Source organism: Alosa alosa, chromosome 1 (genome assembly GCF_017589495.1).
Source record: "Alosa alosa isolate M-15738 ecotype Scorff River chromosome 1, AALO_Geno_1.1, whole genome shotgun sequence".
Lineage (NCBI taxonomy): Eukaryota > Metazoa > Chordata > Actinopteri > Clupeiformes > Clupeidae > Alosa > Alosa alosa.
Window position 1 is genome coordinate 45,409,171 of NC_063189.1, and position 20,877 is coordinate 45,430,047.

General features: G+C 47.0%; 1 protein-coding gene across 1 annotated transcript in view; it reads right to left on the reverse strand.

The window, feature by feature from the left end:
* LOC125296786 (PH domain leucine-rich repeat-containing protein phosphatase 1-like) overlaps window positions 1-20,877 on the reverse strand; it is a 60,956-nt gene that overhangs the window by 37,910 nt on the left and 2,169 nt on the right.

A 20,877-nucleotide genomic window follows, 5' to 3' on the forward strand; every position in this document is an offset into this window, starting at 1 on the left:
AGGTGCCTTGCTCAAGGGCACTTCAGCCGTGGCCCACTGGTCGGGGCTCGAACCGGCAACCCTCCGGTTACAAGTCCAGAGTGCTGACCAGTAGGCCACGATATGCCTCAGATATTCTTTCACTTTCCGATATTCCTTAACTTACCTAACTAGCAAGCAGGTAGGCTAGGAAATGGCATTTTTTTTCCATGACATTGTGAACATTTTTGACTGATAGTGTAGGCCTAAGGTTACAATGGTGTTCTAAAAAAAAACGAGATGACAGTCCTCTTTGACTAAAACGCTGCGTGTTTTCTGTCAGTGACGGACGAAACGTCACTAATACAATGCTGAGCTAAATAGCCTACTGCAACTGTGATTTGACAAAACGATAGTGTTGCAAGGTAGCCTATAACTATGAAAACGGTTATTTAAGTTAGCATTTGACATCTTGCTGTGGCAGTTCTAAGCTATAGGCTATTAAGAAAATAAACGAATACCGGAGAGTAGCCTATCTGACAGCTTTGTGGTAATTTCCCATCCTACTTATTGTTTTCACTAAGAAACTGGTCCCAAACTCCGAAAATTAGTGTTGTGTGTTTAATAAATTAAGTGTTCAGAACTTACATGGCGGACCAGAATAAGTTAATTATGTGATGCAAGTTACTGATTATTATGCTGTTTATTATATAGAATGGGAAAAAACAAGAACTTGAATTTGGGACACTGGTGGTTAAGTCCGGGACAGTGCCAAGTAGAATACTGGACAGCTTCGGGAGACTGAAACATAAGGGGAGATCAAATGTGCATAGTGGTGATTTGTAAAGAGCATCAACTATATTCAAGACTCTTAACTGGTCCATCAGTCAGAGAGGCTTACTTTGTGTGTGAGAACTAAGCTGAGATAGAGGAGGACTAGGGAGAGAAGGTAAGTGAATGGAGGAAACGAGTAATGAATGAGGGGGCGTGAAAGAGAGAGCGGGGGAGTGAGAGAGAGAGAGTGAGAGAGTGAGAGTGGGAGTGAGAGAGAGTGAGAACATCGCTGTGCACACCCTGGGGCCAAACTGCTGGAGTGGTGTGATGCTAAGTGAGCATCAGCTGCATGCTACAGTTACAGGGGGCAGGGACAGCACACACACACACACACACACACACACACACACACACACACACAAACACAAACACAGTTACAATTACACCAATGTACATTTGCATTAAGGCAGGCAAATGCATTAGTCATGCTAGCACATGTGCATGGCCCAATTCAATAACGCCTTAGGCCAGACAATACACTGAAAACGTACCAATACATACGATAACAATCCAACAATCACTTGTCGACCTAAATTTGCTCCCATCAATATGTTGGATTGTGATGTCATTTCTCGTGGGTGGCCGTCTCGCTCTGCCGTTCACACGACCTCTACCCTCGCTACGCTTTCACTCTTGGTGGTGTGGCGTGGCACAAGCGCCAGTCTCATCATACCAGTGTGAGCACTGCCCACTCGCTCTCTCACTTCTGCTTCTGACCAAGCGCAGTGCCCAGTGCCTGCGGCTTTGTGTGAATCAGATGGCCTAATCAAACATGTGCATGGCCAGGCATCGCGCAGTCTCTCCAAACACTAGCTTATTTTGCGAGACATGCATGGTAGCCGTATTCTTTCATGAGATAGCCCACACTAGGATTTCAAGTTGGTATTTAGCAAAGCAAGTTTTGTTTACAAATATATATTCCTTTTTCACCCTATTGGCAATAACTACCTGATTCTTACTGGATCTGCATCACTTCCACCTGGCATGGTGGCATTCTCACCTGATTAGGCCTTAACCCTTGGACTGAAAACAAGTCCACCCAGACACACACTGAAGTAGATGAATGAGGGACAAAAAGAGAGAGAGAGAGAGAGACCGAGAGAGAGAGAGAGAGAGTGAGAGAGAGAAAAATGGAGGCACACACATACACACACACACACGCAGTTCACACAGCCCAGCCAGCCACAGTGATTCCTCTAGAATAATGCTCTGACAGCAGGGCTGGGATTCCTGTTATATAAGACCGCTAGAGTGAGTGGCCTCAGGGGAGAGGGGGAGAGAGAGGGAGAGAGAGAGAGAGAGAGAGAGAGAGAGAGAGAGAGAGAGAGAGAGAGACGCAGAGGCGGAGAGAGTGAGATTGTGTGTGAGTGAGAAGGAGCGAATGGGGAAGAGTGCATGCACGTAGTGACACGGCATGAGACCAGACTATAGCCAAGTCTATGTATAGGCTACACGACTACATACCATTCTGCTGGGCTTTGGACGTTCATTTGCACTTGTTTATCTTCAACATCACCTTGGCTATGAACTAATCTGAGTGGATTACTAGCAGAATGTGGCAGGTCATTGGAAGAAGTGTAGGCCTACAAGCAGTCATGTTTTCCTCCTTTTTTGAAAACAGCCACAGGGTTATGACGCAAGCTATTTACAAATAAACGTATGCCATTTTCACTCATCTTTAAGGAAGTGAGGACGACTTCTTTTCTTTGAACACAAACACATTCATGGAACACAAACACATACAGGAAATTGTCAGATTATTTTCTCAATCATAAATTGTCTTCCGTTTCCCCTACACAGTTCGCCCTCACATCCAAAACCTGTATGCCAAATGGAAAAGATGTTGAAAAAAGAAGCGTCCTACACACATGCCTTTAACACTGAACAGTTGAGTGACCATTAGATGACAACATTCCACTGCTAACTCCCTCCCAAAAATAAGACATCTAATATGTGACTATGACAAGGCAGCTCGACTTAACAGGCTGCATGCCTCATGCTTATACATGCACTGTGCAAGTGCAAACACACACACACACACACACACACACTCATACACACAGGAATGCTGAAGAAAGTCCAAAGCGTGACAAAGTGTTTGCAATGATGGACATTCTTGTTGTTGTAGCACACATGCTAAAACAACACAACCACTTTGATGAACAAACAAGCACACACCACCACACTCTTATGGGGTAAATTTAAGTGAAATGCCTTCCTGCTGTTGAAAGCATGGTTAACTGTCAAAAGCATGCTAAACTGCATAGCTACATCCACAGCACAGCAGACACGTGCTACAGCAGTCTCCTCACTAGCATGTGTCGCGCTAATCCATTTGCACACACAGGCCGGGTTTAAACAGGCTTCCAGTGTAGCCTTAACAAGCTAGCTAGCTAGCTAGCACCAAGCTGTCCCCTCAGGCCATCCTCTCGACCTGTGGGCAGAAAACAGCTTGCACTGGGACAAACTATGACAGAAGGGCGACATGCCAACCAAAAGGATGTCCCCATATAGGGACAGCCAGACAGGACAGTGTACAGACAGTGTGAGAGCGAGACAGTCAGTGAGAGTGAGACTGCAATAGCTGGAGCGTCTGAGCCCCTGAGCCCTCCCTCGGAGCGGATCTGGTGTTGTAATCCCCTCCGGGCCACGACAGTGGGGGTGGGGGAGGCCGACACCCGAGAGGGGAAGAGGAACAGGGGAACAGGAAGAGGAAAGGGCCCGGCCCGGCCCGGCCCACGCAAGGCTGGTCACCACGGGGTCAGGTGCAGAGCAGAGCCACGGCAGACGCTCCAGTCAGGCACCGCTCAGAAGACGACGTGGAGGGCTGACCAGGTTAAATGGCCATCACTAAATCTAAACTGAATACAGACAGTAGGAAACTGTAGTTTCCTACTTTCCTTGAAGATTTCCACCTCCCCCAACACACACACACACACACACACCTTCCAGTTGTGTTCACAGGCTTGGTCCAGACTACATCGTGTTAAAGTCCGGACTGCACCTTAATGGCCAACATTACCACATTTCCATTTTGATCAGGCTGATCACATGCCATGGGCTGTCAGTGCAGTGCAGTGGTGCTTTTTGGTTTCGAGTTTCTCTTATGTTTTCATTTTCAGTCAACACGGACGGCCGTGTGACGGGAAAGCCAATCCCGTTTCTGTGGGGACGATGGTGTCGTGCAGTGATGGGGTCATTTGATAATGGCGGTACTTGAATGCAAGCCTTTATCTGCCTACCCCAAAGCAAAAAAAAAAAAAACACCTGAAAAAAAACTCACCTGACACGCTTGGTGTTCAGTTCAGTATCTATCAACTGCACATTCCTGTCAGGGGTGCAACAACAACACAGCCAGATGAGATTGCACACTGCTGGGAATGCATCCTCAATGTGAAACTGCGGAAATAAGCACCCTATGCATGAAGTGGCCATAATCGGGATAACACATCAAGGGGTCCTTGGCCAGAACCTAGTGGTAATTGGGGGGCCTTGTCAAGGAAAAGTTTGGGAACCCCTGCTATAGATAACACTGACTGATTAACTGTTGTTTGTATGGACTCGAAAGAATCATTTAAGTCCAAGTCTCTCTTATTGTCTGTCAACGTTCCTTTTTCTGGATGATGGTCAAAATGCTGCATTAAGCCAGCTGTACCTCTCTGAGGCTGTCCGTGACCCCACTTCGATGTCATTTTGTTGGCACCACCACTCTAAAGCACATGGAGACGGCTATAAACAGCTCTGCCAAGCAGCACTGCCAACGTCCCACCATGCCCCCCATGTGACTCAAAAGCTAAAGCACGGCCCACAGAATGCCAAGCTAAAGGATTCAATGCCCAGAGTACCTGATCTGATGACATGCACAGGCTAGCCCTGCTGTGCTACACAGATCACTCCAGATAAAAGCTTCTGCTAACAGGGCAATGCAAATGTAATGAAACACTATAAACCCAGAAGGTGGGCTTACCCACATCTGTGTGTGTCTGTGTGTGTGTGTGCGCCTTACACAGGTGGCAATGTGGACACTGTAGTGTACATAAAGAGAGACACAGAGACGTCCTCGGTGTCAGTGGCCAAGGAGATAAGCCAGCAACTGGAATACTGCCTGCGTGTAGGCCTAGACTTTAGGGCTGGTCACTGGTCAGCCATGGTAAGGCCCATGCTGACACTCACTAAAGAACATGTTAACCAGGTTTACTTGTTTATGTGTTTATTTATGGATAATATTTGCACACAAGCGTCCCTCTCCTGGCCTAGCAAAGATAGATAAAGACCCAGTTCAGGATATAAAAGTTAGTCACGCTAGTTTGATAATGAAAACAAAAATGTTCAGATTACTGACAATTTCTCAGACTACTGCTCCCTAAATCATACCGGTGTGTCATTCACTCCCACAATGACATTACGACAGCAGAGGACTAAGAGGGGTCATGTTAAAATGTAGCCACGGACAAAGGTCACAGTGACCCATAAGACAGAGGAAGGAGGGCGGGCGGGCGGGGCCTATACAGCTGACCACAGGTAAAGGGTACTACATACTCGCCACTTCGACCGGTAGCGCAACAATGTGACATCAAAATTGCGCCATTTCCTCTGTCGCACGAGAAATTTCAGCCTCGCGCAGGCAGGTCATGCACAGGAGGTTTTTTTCCCCCATCACATGCGTGCCTCTATACAGACATCAACCACATTTAGGCATTTCATATAGCCTAGCCTACATCTTAAATAAACATGATGTTTGAATAGTCAGTTTGAGAAGAGAGGGAAATTAACCTGGCTACGTTACCAGCGAGAGTTTGTGATTTTTAAATAGTTTGCTGTCACATGAATAAAGTATCTATCTATCTAGCTGCACACACCTTGGAAACTAGATGGTAATGATGTAGTTGTGAATAGCAGCAACCGAAGTCTGAAGTATCATCACAGAAGGTAGTTTTTACTGCCATTGAGGCCAATGCCAATTCAGGAGAATATTGCAGCTTTCTAAAGGTCTGAGGAGCGCTAGCTAGTGTGTAATAATTGCTCCTCTTTACTAAATTTGGATCTTCTCTGGAGAGGTGTCCTGACTTAGACCTAGAAAGACACAGGGAAGAAGCACCAGCCGGGATGGTCCATTTTAAGAGTTTAAACTTTAAACTAGCACATTTAGCAGGTCTAACACTTCTCACATCTCTGATAGGCGGCTTATGAAAGAGGCACGGTTCTGTGATTGGCTGGGGGGGGGGTTTGGTGATGCCAGGGTGCATGATTGGTGCGTGATTGATTTCCTGCCGGTGACTCCTGCCCGCTCTCCTCCCTGGGTTCCCCCCTGTCCACCGGCTCCCCCTGAATTAATAATGCCCTCGCGGCTGGGCTGACAGAAGTGGAGCAGAGGGACTCTCCCGTCTCCCTCTCTTTCACTCCTCCCGGGAGCCATCCCATCCCACTCACCCTCTCCTTTACCCCTTCCCTCCCTCCCTCCATCCACCCCTCCATCCTTTGCTCACTCACTCACTCGGGAGTGGCTCCTTAATCGGCATCTCTGACCACACCACTCCAGAGGATTTTTGTGCATTAGCGTGTGAAAGACCTGGGAGAAATCATTAATCAGCGCAGCGGCTTCAGGCTTTATGGCTCAGCTGGGATCAAGAGTCCAAAAACAAACGAAAACTCAGGAATGAATTTTCCTTTACCAACTGTAACAAATTTGCATTTAAATCTGGTTTTAAAGGCACACTATGCAGGTTTTTTAGCTTAATATGCAAGTGTTTTAGCTTAATTTACCTTCATTTAACAGCTTTAGAGTCATTGGAATGGTTATATGACTTTTTTCCGGTTGAATGATGGCCGCCTCGCTTCTCTAGCCTGTGAGCTGAAAACCACCCTTTGCAACTGTGGGCGGGCGGGCCGACGGCCTCAGTGTCAGGAAGTATAACGATTGTAACGAATTGCTTTACTGCATTCAAATACACATACACGCCAGGCACCGGCTAGAAAAAGGTAGCGATGGAGTTTATCAGACATTCGTCATGACAGAGCCAGCGAAAAAGAAGCAAAAACCGGAAATTGCCAATACTGCATAGTTTACCTTTAATGGTGTTCTCTACCTCTACCACTTCTCCTCTGAGGCCACTAATGAACTTGTACAGCAATTAATTAGTAACATATTCATGTCTATTAGACTGTAATGTAGTGATTGGTTTGAGAGGCGGGGGTTGGGGTGGCTAGCATTTCTAAAATGGGTGCTCTGAACTATTTTAAGTGTGCTTGAATGTGGTGCTTGCTCACAGCCTGCTGAGGTTTTCAAAATGGAGAGCAGCCTATTTCTTAGTATTACTCCAACATTTGATTTAACTGCTTGGCTCTCTGCAGTCTATAGGTTGACTGATGTCCAATATAATTCTGTGAATGAAGAAGTGCTTCATACAGTGTTAGCCCACATACTATACCCACACACAAACATACCTCGCTCCAATTTGTCTTTCAAAACAGGTAGTGTTTATCAGATGCACAGGAGGATATTGCAGTCATGGGCTAAAAACCTGGGGGGACTGCAGTTATGGGCATTACAGAACAATGAGTTGGCAGGGGAAATGCATTGTGGGTTAAACAAAGATACCTCACTTGTTCCTCTCCTGCTGGTGCCCATACCTGCAGCAGCATTTATAAACACTGACCAATGCAGAGCACCAGGACCACTGAGGCTTTTAACCTCCCACTGATTCTCTTCTATCTGCATGAAAACCCTGCATTCCATGGCCAAGATGCACAATGGAATCTTATCAATAGATAATCAATAAGCAGAATGCATTCTTACTCCCTGGCCCAGAGTACTCTGCAGGCAGCAAGTGAACAGATACCCTCACCATTAGTAGCTGAGGAGAGATTTAGCCTAGATTTGTCTCAGATCTGGCATGGTCCCCCCCCCCCGATATCTGGACCAGTTAGGCCGTGGGATAAGCCGCTACCTGGAAGGTTGTGTTTACTGTCCCAAATCCTCTCCTGGCACCGAATCTCATGGTGGGGGTTTGTCCGATTCAGCTTTGTGTTGCACGCAACTTGCGCGGTACCTGCCACTCTGCGACTCTGGGGTGATTCAGCTCAGCGTGGCGTGATATTACTGTATGAGACGTTATGAGATGAGGGGTGATGGGTCTCACGCCCACCACCGCGTGCCTTCTTCTGGGACAGGCTTTCTTCTCACCCTGATATTGCATGGGGAAGGGGGTGCTGGCGAGTTGTTGGCATGCAAGGAGAGAGCAGAGGATTCATCATCGGGAACAGGGGAGTTTCTGTCTCATCTGATGCGGCTGGCAAACGCGCCTCACAGAGTTTAGAGAGTGGCTTGGCTGTGCGGGATACTGAGGTCAACTGCGAACAGAGGCTGAGAGAGGCAGCACTGCACATGCTCACAGTCCCCCATCAGTCAGGTTCAGCTCATTTAATAACATGAGTAACACAACTTCACGCCCTCCGAGACACAGAGTGGAATAAGGTTGCACTTTAAAAGAAAGGCTAAAGTGACAGTGAGAGAGAGAGAGAGAGAGAGAGAGAGAGAGAGTGAGAGAGAAAGACTGTCCTTGCTGCGTGGACCAGTAGGGGAATGAATGAGACTGATGCTAATGCAAGTTCCCCTGGCCCCACGTGCTTTCTTTCGAGCTTTCCTTCTTTCTCTTTTCTTCTCCTCCTCTCATCCATCCTTCTATTACCCCCTCCCTCTTTGTTTTGTTTAAAATTTAACGAGGCCTGGAACAGCAGAGGCTGCGGGCATCCGGGGTGTTCTGGCACGGTTCTGTGTCACATGCTGCGGCCATGTGCAGAGAGTGGCACACACAGAGGAGCGAGAGAGGGAGGGAGAGAGAGGGAGAGAGAGAGAGAAGGAGGGAGGGAGAGAAAAGAGGCAGAGTAGGGGGAAGAGGTCAGAAGGGAGAGGAAGGAGGACAAAAGGGAGCAGAAACAACAGTGAACAAGTGCCGTGAGAGAGAGAGAGAGAGAGAGAGAGAGAGAGAGAGAGAGAGAGAGAGAGAGACTCTCTGTACTGAAGGCTGGTCCTTCTTTCCCATGGGCTCAGTCACTCTCACAGATCGCGGCTAACAACAATTAAAGAAAAGTGTTCATTATTAAGGGCTCGTTAGACTGAGTGGCAGCTCCTAACCCCACCTTTAGCACAAGCGATGAAGCCATTACAGCGGCCCTGCCGTCTTAAGCCACTGAAAGTGAGAAGTCATGTGACAAAGGAAGGGGCAACATAAGTTCAGCTCTGGCCACAGCTATGGCTAGTGCACTTCACGCAGCATGACTCTTCAAACCATTTTGCTACTTGACAACTCTTTCCCTGCCAAGGCTAGGTAGGTAGCCTTGGCAGGGTCCTTGCACAAGGACTTCCCTGTACGCAATTCACTTTGGCACAACTTTGAGCCAAAGGTTCACTGATTAGAGGTAAACTTTGATAGCTCCTTTGATATGGCTAATGGTGCGGGCTCATAGGCATGGGCGGTGGCACTGGATCAATGAGACCCGAAGGGCTGTTTATCAGCTGTGTGCCAACACACACACAAACAAACAAACAAACAAACAAATAAATAAATAAATAAATAAACAAACAAACAAACAAACAAACAAACAAACAAACATGCAGCAAGCCCAGTCGGGCCCAGTCCAGCACAGTAGCAGGAACTACAAGAGCACATTTCACCACAACAACCTCAAGTGTTGGGTTGCAGGCAGCAGGCGAATGATGATCACGCTTACTACATTAATGCTTGTTAAGCCGCTTCACCCATGATTGCCAATTCTGCCTCTGTTCATCCAAATGATTGAACATTTGAAATGAAGCAAACACACACACTCACACGTGCACTGCTGTCCCAAGCGCACAAGGAAAAGAGCTGGGCCTCTGCACGCACGCACGCAGGCACAAAATACAAAAATCTGCCCAAAACATCATTTTCCGAAATCCAGCAGCGTCGCTTCCAATCAGAAAATTTGGACGGCTTTAATGCTTAAAGTTGCAGATGTTGGAGGGCATTAGGCAGGCCGCTGTTGATCAAAGCTGGGCAGTGTGAGCCGAGCGCCCCACTGTTCTGGGCCTAATCTTTCCTTTCTGTCGGCCTGCATGATGGCATGGACAGTGGAGAGGAGGGGAGAGGAAAGGAGAGGAGGGAAGGATTTAGACCCCTTCACTGCCACTCCATTGCAAATAGGCTTTGGAAGAGACGTTCGGATGACACTTTAAAAACTTCAGAGCTGATTCCATATCAGAGTCATGACTGGATACTGGGAACTGCAGGCTTTTATCAGCCAGGGAGGGGGCGGGGAAGAGATACCACACTCAGCTCAGATCAGGTTTACAGTCTTACTGTTCAAGCTATTTTGGTTTCTTTTTGCTGGGAATAGACAGCTATGCCTATCTCCCCCTTGTGCTCTGACAGGGAAAGAGACTGCTGATTCCCCCCACCAACCATCACCACCCCTCACCCCCACAACCCACTAACTAACTAGCTTGGAAGAAAATGACAGCCCCCTTCCCCGAAAAAAAAACAACACTGCTATTCACTGCAAAACTGCACTGCACAGATCAAAAGCCGTTCACTTCCAGGTGCAAAATAATCAAGGTGACTGTTTAACGATCGTGAGAGATATGGCGTGATGAAAATAAACCACACACATCAGCTTCAGAGGGAGGAGAGAGAGAGAGAGCACAGGAAAGAGGCAGACAGAGTAAGGGAGAGCAAGGGAGATAAAATGACAAGAACTAAAGCAAACACGAAAGAAGTTTTGTGAGGCCGCTGAGAGGAGCCAGGAGTGACGGCAGAGCAACGGTGAGAGCAACTGGCCAGGCCGGGCCCTGCACTTGGATGGAACTTCCCCCAACAATCCCTCAACTAACTTCAACACTGTCATTGTCACTGTCCCTCATTAGCAATGCAGGCTTTGACATAACGTCAGTGATTATTTTAGTTATCTGACTTGTTTTGGCACGGAATCGCCTTTGCCTGACTCAGTTAATCCAGCCCTCTACCTTGACACCGCCTCAAGCACCACTAAGCACAGGTTTGCCAGGGATAACGCTGGGGCCAGAAACCCAGAGACAATAGCCCAGAGGAAGCCCCGGGTCGCAAAGACATGATTAAGGACCAGAAGTGATCATGGAGAAGGGATTAGCCTCCATACACCTTAATTCAACCAGCTTTGGCTGGACAATGGAGAAGCGGCCATTCCCTCTTTTCAGGTTACGTAAGAGAGAAGGTGATCGATCTGATTCTGTTAGAATTCCTTGAGCATTCTGGGACCAACTACTTACAAAAAAATGAGCATACCTCTTTCTCTTTTTGTCAGACTTCAATCGAAAATAAACCATTCAAAAAGCTCTTCTTACTCCCCAAACATAGCCATGTTATCAGATTTTACTTTTTCATGATGTCCGTCATGTCCAATCATTGCCATGGCAACCCGGACAATGGAACCTTTTCTACATCATTACCGGACATCTTAAAGTGACTGGTCGCTGCAATTAATCCAAACTTAACTGAAATAGTTTTCCATAATTCTCCATAATTCTTAGTCACCCAGATCCAGTGCAGCACTCTTTTTCTTCCTTTAGGAAATGAGATTCTTGAAGTAGCCCCACTTATGTACGCAGACCTGTTCCTTTTCCATGAGATGAGACTGACCAAATAAACTCCCAAGACGTGGCTGAACAGACTACAGCTTGAAGAGAGGAAGCAAAGAGAGACTCCACGAAGGATGAGGGTGCCTCAGAAGCCAGCATTTTCCCAATCACTCTCTCACTAGTCCTGACTCCAGAGTTAGAGCTTAACAAGTCTGACTGTCATTTTACAGAACAAGAGAGGGAAGCTCCACTTTCTGACTAATTGCCTGAATAATAGCGCCCATGATGTCTAGTCTAGACCTATTTCCACACAGGGGGGTTACCTGATTAATGACAGAGGCCTACTATCAGAATACCTATGCCTAATTAAGGACAGCAACCGCACAGCGAGAACAGAAAGCAGGCTAATTCAGTATAACTATTATAAGTGATGTATATATTTTCATGTTATCATACATTTGGAAATTGCAAGTCACTTTGCATTGCACTCTCCCACACCACACAGTGAAAGCGGCCCCTCCCCAGCCACACACACACACAAACACATATAACACATAACACAAAACAAGCACTTCACAAACACTGCCCACCACAACGCTCCATAATAAACAGACATATGAAAAAGACGGTCCAAGTGGTTTTAGAAGTCATTCACAGACCACTTGAATCTCTCTCCCTCCGTTCAGCCAGACAGAAATTGATTGAGAACTCCGAAGTCCCACCTCCTCAAGCCCTCATTCACACCAAACACACACACACACACACACACACACTTACATAACTGCATGTTTTTTCCTCAAAGCGGAGACATCCCATCCTTCATCCCCACCACCAACTACCACCACCCCTTCCTCTCCTCTCTCTTCCAGTCACACCCCACTCCCCCGCCACCTTGCCTTGTTTTACACACACACACACACACACACACACACACAGTGTCAAATCAGATTAGACAATTACATAATGGGTCTCAAAGTGGCAGTTCAGGAAAAAGATGTTGGCATTCGCCAGTGGATACACTTGCTACACAGTGTGAGAGAGAGAGAGAGAGAGAGAGAGAGAGAGAGAGAGAGAGAGAGAGAGAGAGAGAGAGAGAGAGAGAGAAAAGGATAGCAGCCTTACTAGTCATGTCTACAGGAGGCTAAGCTTCAGATGACACCACACCTGCACCTGTATTACTGTTTCTACCAAGAATTATAATTATCCATACTGAGACACCTCGTCTCCATCACACACACACACACACACACACACACACACACACACACACATAGAATGTCTGGACAAATGACTGCTGTTAAAGCGCAAAAGAGGATGGCTGCCTGACACCTGTTGCCAGGACAACCATCAGTAAAATGTTAAAAAGCACTGTAATGCATGTAGTGTGCGCATGGCATCAGACGCACACATCCAGATAAACAAATGTTGGCCCGGCGCCACGGAGCAGGCTTGGAGAAGGCCGAAGATGCTATGTGTGGATGTGTGACCCATCTGTGGTGGCGAGTCTGGAGAGAAGGAGGTGAGGAGGACGAGAGCGAGGGAGAGAACAAACATGAGACAGAGAGAGCGAATGGAGAGAGAGAGAGAGAGAGAGAGAGAGAGAGAGCAAACGAGCGAGTGAGAAAGGCTGATACGTGCATAATAGATGTCGTCGTGACTTCCTCAGACATGGCAAGGCTTCATTATGGAGCTTTAAAAGGCTTGGTCTTTCGGCAAGCACCTTTTCTCTCTCTCTCTCTCTTTCCCTATCTCTCTTCACTCCATCTCGCTCTTCTCTCTATCTCTCTTCACTCCATCTCAGCTGAAATCACCAGCATGAGAGTGCAAGGGTGCCACAAGCCCTGCAAGTACATCTCCTACTGCCAGCTTTTTAACAAAGTGACATAAACAAAGTTTATTCAGGGAGCAATCAGATGTGTGCATGTGGCTCAATTTGTGCATGCAGAGATGTGGTGTCAGAGATCTAGCCTAGCTAGTGCCATGTGACCATGCAAAAATAATAACCGTGGCATTTTTTAGTTACAGGGTGCAACATAATCCAAATCATGGCCAACACAAAAATCAAGAATTACTTCATGAAGCCCACAGGGTTGACCGTGCTGGCGTCTCGGACATCTCGGACTTAACATCCCCCTCTTAACATCCCCCTCTACATGAGCAGCCCCTGTGCCTCTCTGCCGACAGCGTGAAGAGGACACTTGCTGCTATCAACACCCGTAAGGCAACAGGTCCAGACAACATCCCAGGTCGTGCGCTGAAGGACTGCGCAGGGGAGCTTAAGGATGTCTTCACAGACATCTTTAACACTTCCCTGAAGCAAGCCATCGTCCCATCATGTTTCAAAGCTGCCACCATCATACCTGTGCGAAGAAAACTGCTCCATCCTGCTTCAATGACTACCGCCCTGTGGCACTGACACCCATCATCATGAAGTGCTTTGTGGCTTGTCATGTCACATATCAAAGCCATTCTCCCCCACCTTGGACCCCTTCCAGTTTGCATACCGGCCAAGCGGTCTACAGAGGATGCAATCTGCTCTGCCCTCCACCCAGCCCTCACCCACCTGGAAAAAGAGACTCATATGTGAGATTGCTGTTTATAGACTTCAGTTCTGCATTCAACACCATAATACCACAACAACTCATCTGCAAACTTGACAAACTGGGACTCAGTACCTACCTCTGCAACTGGTTACTGGACTTCCTCTGTCAGAGGCCCCAAGTAGTAATGCGTGTTGGCAACAATACCTCAAGCAGCATCACACTGAGCACAGGGGCCCCCAAGGCTGCGTTGCTCAGTCCGCTGCTCTTCACACTGCTGACGATGACTGCACTGCAACCTACAGCAACAATCACATAGTGAAATTTGCTGACGACACAACTCTGGTGGGTCTCATCACCAAGGGCGGCGAGACTCAATACAGGTTGGAGGTCGACCATCTGACCACGTGGTGCAGGGACAACAACCTCCTGCTGAACGTCAGCAAGACCAAAGAGATTGTTGTTGACTTCCCGGAGAGGTCACACCCAACACCTGCCACTGACCATCGACGGTGCTGTGGTGGAGAGAGCGAGCAGCACCAAATTCCTGGGGTGCACATCAGTGAAGACCTCTCCTGGACCACCAACACTGCATCACTGGCTAAGAGAGCTCAGCCGCCTGTACTTCCTATGAAACTCAGGTGAGCAAGTGCTCCACCAGCCATCATGACCACATTCTACCGAGGCACCATTGAGAGCATCCTCTCCAGCTGTATCGCTGTGTGGGCGGAAGCTGCACTGAATACAACCGAAAGCCCTGCAGCATAGTGAACACAGCTGGAAGGATTATTGGTGCTTCACTCCCCTCCCTGAAGGACATTTACACCACCCACCTCACCTGCAAGGCGACCAAAATTGTGAGTGATGCAAGTCACCCCGCCACAATCTGTTTGATCTACTGCCCTCTGGGAAGAGGTACAGAAGCCCGCGGCTCCCAAGACTACCAGACTCACCAACAGCTTCATACACCAAGCTGTAAGGATGCTGAACTCTCCCTCCTCCACCCTCAGCTACAAAACATTCTGGACATTGGACCCACAATGGCCGCTTCTGCACTACTCCACTTGCACACTTGTACACTTTACAACTTGTTGTTGTTGTCCTGAAAACACAACACTTCTGCTGCTCTTACATAACTTGCACCACTATGCCACTTTCTTTCTTACTTAGGTCAAACAGAACTACCCAAGCCTTTTATTGGCCTGACTTTGCACTAGTATTTTATTGACTGTCTATGCACAATTTCAACCAAATTTTGCTGCTCTTATTTTTTTCATTATTATATGTGCCCTTTTATTTACTTACTTTTTTGTTTACTTGAATGTTATGTTTGTCTGTGGACTTAAATGGTAAAATATGTCTTGTCTTCACCGTGGGATAGTGAGAAACGTAATTTCGATCTCTTTGTATGTCTGGAACATGTGAAGAAATCGACAATAAAGCTGACTTTGACTTTTGATTTTGACTTTGACATTTGGTTAACCATCAGCGCGGCCATCAGTTCCACTTGAGCGAAGTAACGTCCTTGGGTAACACCCCCTGACGCAGCGGGACTGGGACGCGGGGTTAGCAGAGCCAGAGGTGGGACTGACATGTGGAGAGGGTAGCTCGGCTCCTAGGTGTCTGGTCTTCCTCTCAGCTGACTGGACATGCTCGTGGCGTGACCCCAGCTGGCTTCTGGCAGATAGGACTGACTGGGGTGTGGCCTCAGGGTCAGAGGCTGCCCATGTCATGCTAGTACAAGCCTTTGGTAATGGATAGGAGAAGGTGTGTCTATTGTCACGTGTCAAATGGACCGAGGAAGGCAAGTTCAAACAGCTGGCACCCAGCACTCCAACTTTACCAGGAGTGCATGTGGAAGTAGCCTTTAGCCTATAGAATACCCTTCAACCTTTTTTGTTTATTTGCTTGGTTGAAATTTGACATGTAATATATATATAATACATGTATAATATATGTATAATATATATCTGACTGATCAAAAGCAGCAATGGGCTCTGTGCATGAGCTTAATTGAAGTTGGCAAACCAGTTTCCTGCTTGTTGACATGGCTGTTACAAAAGCGATTTTAGATGCCACCTTTTTCTAAAAACGCCAACCTATGAGCAGTGGCTGCATCAAATAAGGAGGGAAAGATTTTCGGTGAGCACACGTTTTGGTGAAGCACTCCTCTTCAGGTGCTTGATGACAGCGATGTCAGCGAACAGAAAACTATCTTGCTGACTTTAAGTTAGATAATGCACAGAGCCCATATCAGAGACAGCACACTACGACAATTTTAAATACACGATAAAAAAGCATGAACTACCATGAGCATCTGTCCTAGCAAGATTTTACATTATCACGTTACCCCTCACATTTTCACCTGTTCTGTGCTGTTAAGCCCAAATACACATGCATTGTGTACAGCCAAACTAACAAGCTAAAACAAGTGGGACGTATGACATATCTGACAACAGATAGCTTTGAAGTAATACTCTCATACTCTTGCAGAATTCCAAGCATTAGCACTGCAGGTTTGCGTTCTATGCTGGACTGTGCTCAAGATTTATACTTTTAAAAGCAACATATTAACATCTTAACACCCATTAGTATGCTAAGTTATATTGGCACAAAAAACCTCCACACTTCACATGCATGTCAAAGCTATCGTTGTTTGAAAATCATGCACAGTTTATAACAGGGGCATCGTTTGTTCCCATGCATTACAGTTCACGCCCAAAGTTCCATGTCACGCTTCATTTGGGTCCTGACTCCTCAACATGCCGGTTTGTATGTGAACACTCACACCAAGGCGGCAATTTTTTCACCTCCTTTTTAGACGGATAATGCGGCATAAAGACATCTCTTCCCCACGTGAATTTTTGGCGATCTCTATCTAAAAACAGCTAGAGAAACTCCTTCCTGAAATTCCACAGGGAGCCTTAAACAAATCAAGACATGACAACAGCTCAGGAACTGAGAGTGCAGGTTGCGAATCAAACACATGTGCATGATAGATGAGGGCTTTACATGGCTAAAGGAAGGAGAAGCGGCAGAGAAGAGGCACGTTTGTTTTCAAATCTCTGGACAGCAGAACTGACTGGCAGATATTGCATATTACACATTCAACATTATTTAAATATCATGATGTCAAACTACTAATGTTAGAGAAAAGCCAGGGCTTAAAATTCATTTTTCAAAATGGGGGGGAATTCCCCCCTTAGGTTATTCATGTAGGGGGGATTTACACAATTTGGGGGGGAGGGGGGGTCGATTCTGATACCAGGTCAAGAATTGCGATTTCAATACTTCGATACTTTTTTTAAAAAAGTGTTTGATTTTGGGGCTCCCACCACCCTGACGTCATCAGTAATATATACTGTAGTGGGATCATTCACAACAGTGGACATCCTAGATTCTGCTTGACTCTCTCCACACACACAAACACACACTGAAAATGATAGCTTATGTGATATGTTTCTATCATATATTTTTGAATTCATATAGAGTGTATTTATTTAATAATGCATTTAGCATTTTACTAGTAATTACTAGTAGCTAAACATATTTAGTAATTTGAATGCCTCATATTGACGCTTAACCTATAACACTTAGGCATATCTTTTAATGTGGTGTGTAGGTCCAATTGAGTGCACATTGCTGATGAGTAGGTGTAATTGAGTGCCTGTCACTTTAAGAAAATACGTGAGAGTAATTCTATGGAGTAATTAGCTCCCCCTTCAACCTGGACGGTTTTAGGCTATATTCGCTAGTGAATAAAAGTTGTGCATAGTGCGGTATGTGTATGCAAATTATTATGTTTTCTATGTCATTAGATACAATAAATGTTCAAAAAAAACTAACATGTCGAAGACAATCTTTCTGGGATCAAGTGTTGGCGTGACCTGAGCTAGCAGGATCGTTACCAAGGAGCTCTTTCCAGATGTAAAAGTTTGCCATGGTAGCGAGCCTATTTTGGCGCAAAGTGGTTCTCTCTCTCTCTCTCTCTCTCTCTCTCTCCGTGTGTGTGTGCGCCTGCATGAGGCTATGTTCAATTCAACTCGCCACTTAATGATTAGGCTATATTAACGCCATCAGACAGGCTGTAAAGTGTATGGGAATTTCGCATTATGATGGCTAGAGTTATGGGGACTTGAACAAATTATGCGCAATACCCGCAATCCCGCAGTGAAATTTAAGCCCTGAAAGCCACATTTTTTTTCAACATGACGCCTTAGGAGTATGACTCTGAAATCTGCTGTGTGCATTAAGAGTAAATAATTAAGGGCAATGGCCTGGTTGTGTGATGCAGACAGTCTGCACCGGCTGAGCAGTCAATCTGACTTTTTAAGGAACAAACTTTTAATGGCCGTTTCTTGGGGTGGGTAGGGGGGGAGAGAGAGAGAGAGGAAGAGAGAAGAGAGAGAGAGGCCAAACAAGCCAGGGCTAGGAGAGGAAGAGAGAAGAGAAAGGGAAGAGAGAGAGAGAGAGAGAGAGAGAAGAGAAAGGAGGAGAGAGAGAGAGGCCAAACAAGCCAGGGCTAGGAGAGGAAGAGAGAAGAGAAAGGAGGAGAGAGAGAAAGAGAGAGAGAGAGAGAGAGAGAGAGAGAGAGGCCAAACAAGCCAGGGCTACGGCCTTTGGGAGGCCTACAGAAGATTAGATAGGCTATGGCACACTTCCTGTCTCAAACATATCTCTTTCTCTCTCTCGACACATCAGGCAGACATGCAGCGAGGCCTTCAGTGTTACAGCCTACTATGCATTAGGCAGCTGTGCTCTGACCTACTCAGATAGGGAGGGACAGTAACACTCCTCTACACACACTCACAGACACCTCCTCCCAGTGGCTGCCAGTCATGAAGTGACTGCTCAGTGTTGGTATCCCCTCTAACCCACCCCCACCCCAAAACCCCACTGCTTCCCCAAGCCAGGCATGCCTGACATTCTAGAGGAGCTGGAGTACATTCCTCTCATGCCTGCAGATCGGGGGGAGGGGTGCGGCAAAGAAGCTTCCGGAGAGACAGGGACACCAAGCGACTGAGAGGGAGGGAGGGACTTTCTTTTCTGCTAACTGAGGGACTAGTGAGTGAGTGAGTGAAGAAAGGAGAACGAAATGGAGTGAGTGAATGAGAGTGAACATGAGGCGGTTTGGTAGAGGGCTCAGGTGACTCGAGTTAATCACAGTCACATGGCATGAGGAAAAAGCTGAGTAAAGCCCAGGATGGACATAACACACACACACACACACACATGCGCTGACTCACTTGATAAAGCCTCCACCCACACACACACATACATACACACACACACAAACAGAGGCTCACACATACACGCACCACTGAAGATTGTGAACTGAGAGTCATGCAACATACCAGTTGCACTCCCCCATTCAAGTCAACCGTAAACAGAAATTCAGCTAGAAGTAAGGGCCTCTCGGAGAGGACATTCCATAGGTCTTCTTCTGGTCAGAGCTCTCCCCATCTCATCGAAGAACCACATAAGCAGCAGCCACACCCAGACACGAGGCTTCCCTGCACACACATTCGGATGCTGTCCTCTGTTACTTAACACTGCCCAACGACTCCCACCCAACCCAGATTGGCAGATTGAATGTTCAGAGCGATGAACTACAACTGGCCAAGCAGAAAGGCCCTCCTCTCTTTCTTTTTCTAAAGCTTGCCCTGTTGGTATTCAGGACATGTTGCTCTCCCTCAGCTGAGTGAATGAAAGGGCTTCCTGCTGCCTCTCACTCACTCACTCTCTCTCCATCCCACTCTCTCTCCATCTCTCTCTCTCTCTGGCCCTTGGCAAATGGGCTCTGGCAGGGGCCATTCCGTGAGACAGCGCAGAAGAGGGAGGACAGGAGGAGCACGCCAGCAGCCCAGCGGCATCTCAATGACCAGAATTCACTCGGCCCTGCACTGCACTCAGCTCACCCTACTTTCTCTCCATCTCTCTCTCTCTTTCTCTCACTCTCGTTGAAGCCCACCACCAACCCCACCCTCTCCTCCAGCAGTGCATTCAGGCCCCCTTTTCATTCTGATGGTAATGAAGCAGGAGCCGGAAAAAGGCCTGCGTCCAAATGCCATAAGTTGGCCACGCCGGCCATTGTGGCTGTGTCATGTGCGTCCGTGGGAGCAGAGTGCGCTGCCATGTTTTATTACTCACAACAGCGGCACGTACAGAAAAGAAGTAAGGCATTCACAGGAGAGGGAGGGAGGGAAAGAGAGAGAGAGAGAGAGGATATCATGGGCAGGCCCTCATCTTGTCTCCTGGCAGCGGCCTTCAGGGAGGAAGACCATGCCTTCAAGCACTGCCCTGGCCTTTGCTTTGCATGGCAGGCCTTGCCTGGGAACTCTAACCATGCCACAATGAAGGTGTGAAAGGCCGGTGCTCACGTTACAAGCCAGTGCCTGGACTGTAAGTCCATGTGCTAGTAGCACAACGGTGATACCAATGCCACCAAGTCTAGGCCAAGCATTACGGAGGGAAGGAAGAATTTTCACATCTCTCCACTTTACTTAATAAATATTATTAACATGCACAGCGTAACTACAGCCATTTTTATGACTAACACAGACTAACATTTCCAAGACGTAGTCTGTGGAATCTGCTGGCATGTGAAAAGCATAATCAGTGTGTCCCCATTTCAAAAGTATGGGCTAAGGGATACAGGGTTGATACTTAATGTAATGGTATTTGTCCAGCATTTGTCAGCAGAGGTTCATGGTATACAAGCTTATCTTTGCAGACAAAGGTGAACTAATAGCCATGGATAGTGAGGCTTCTACGCTAATGTACACCATCAGCTGTGTAAACAACAGAGCTAGAACCACTCTGCAAAACCCAGCTGATGGGACTACACCTCCAATATCAAGCAATGTCTGTGGCCACCAGGAACAGTGAGAAATAAGTCACAAGCACCTAAGAGGGAAGATTCGTTTTTTGGTACCAGTTTTGTCTGTTCTATGT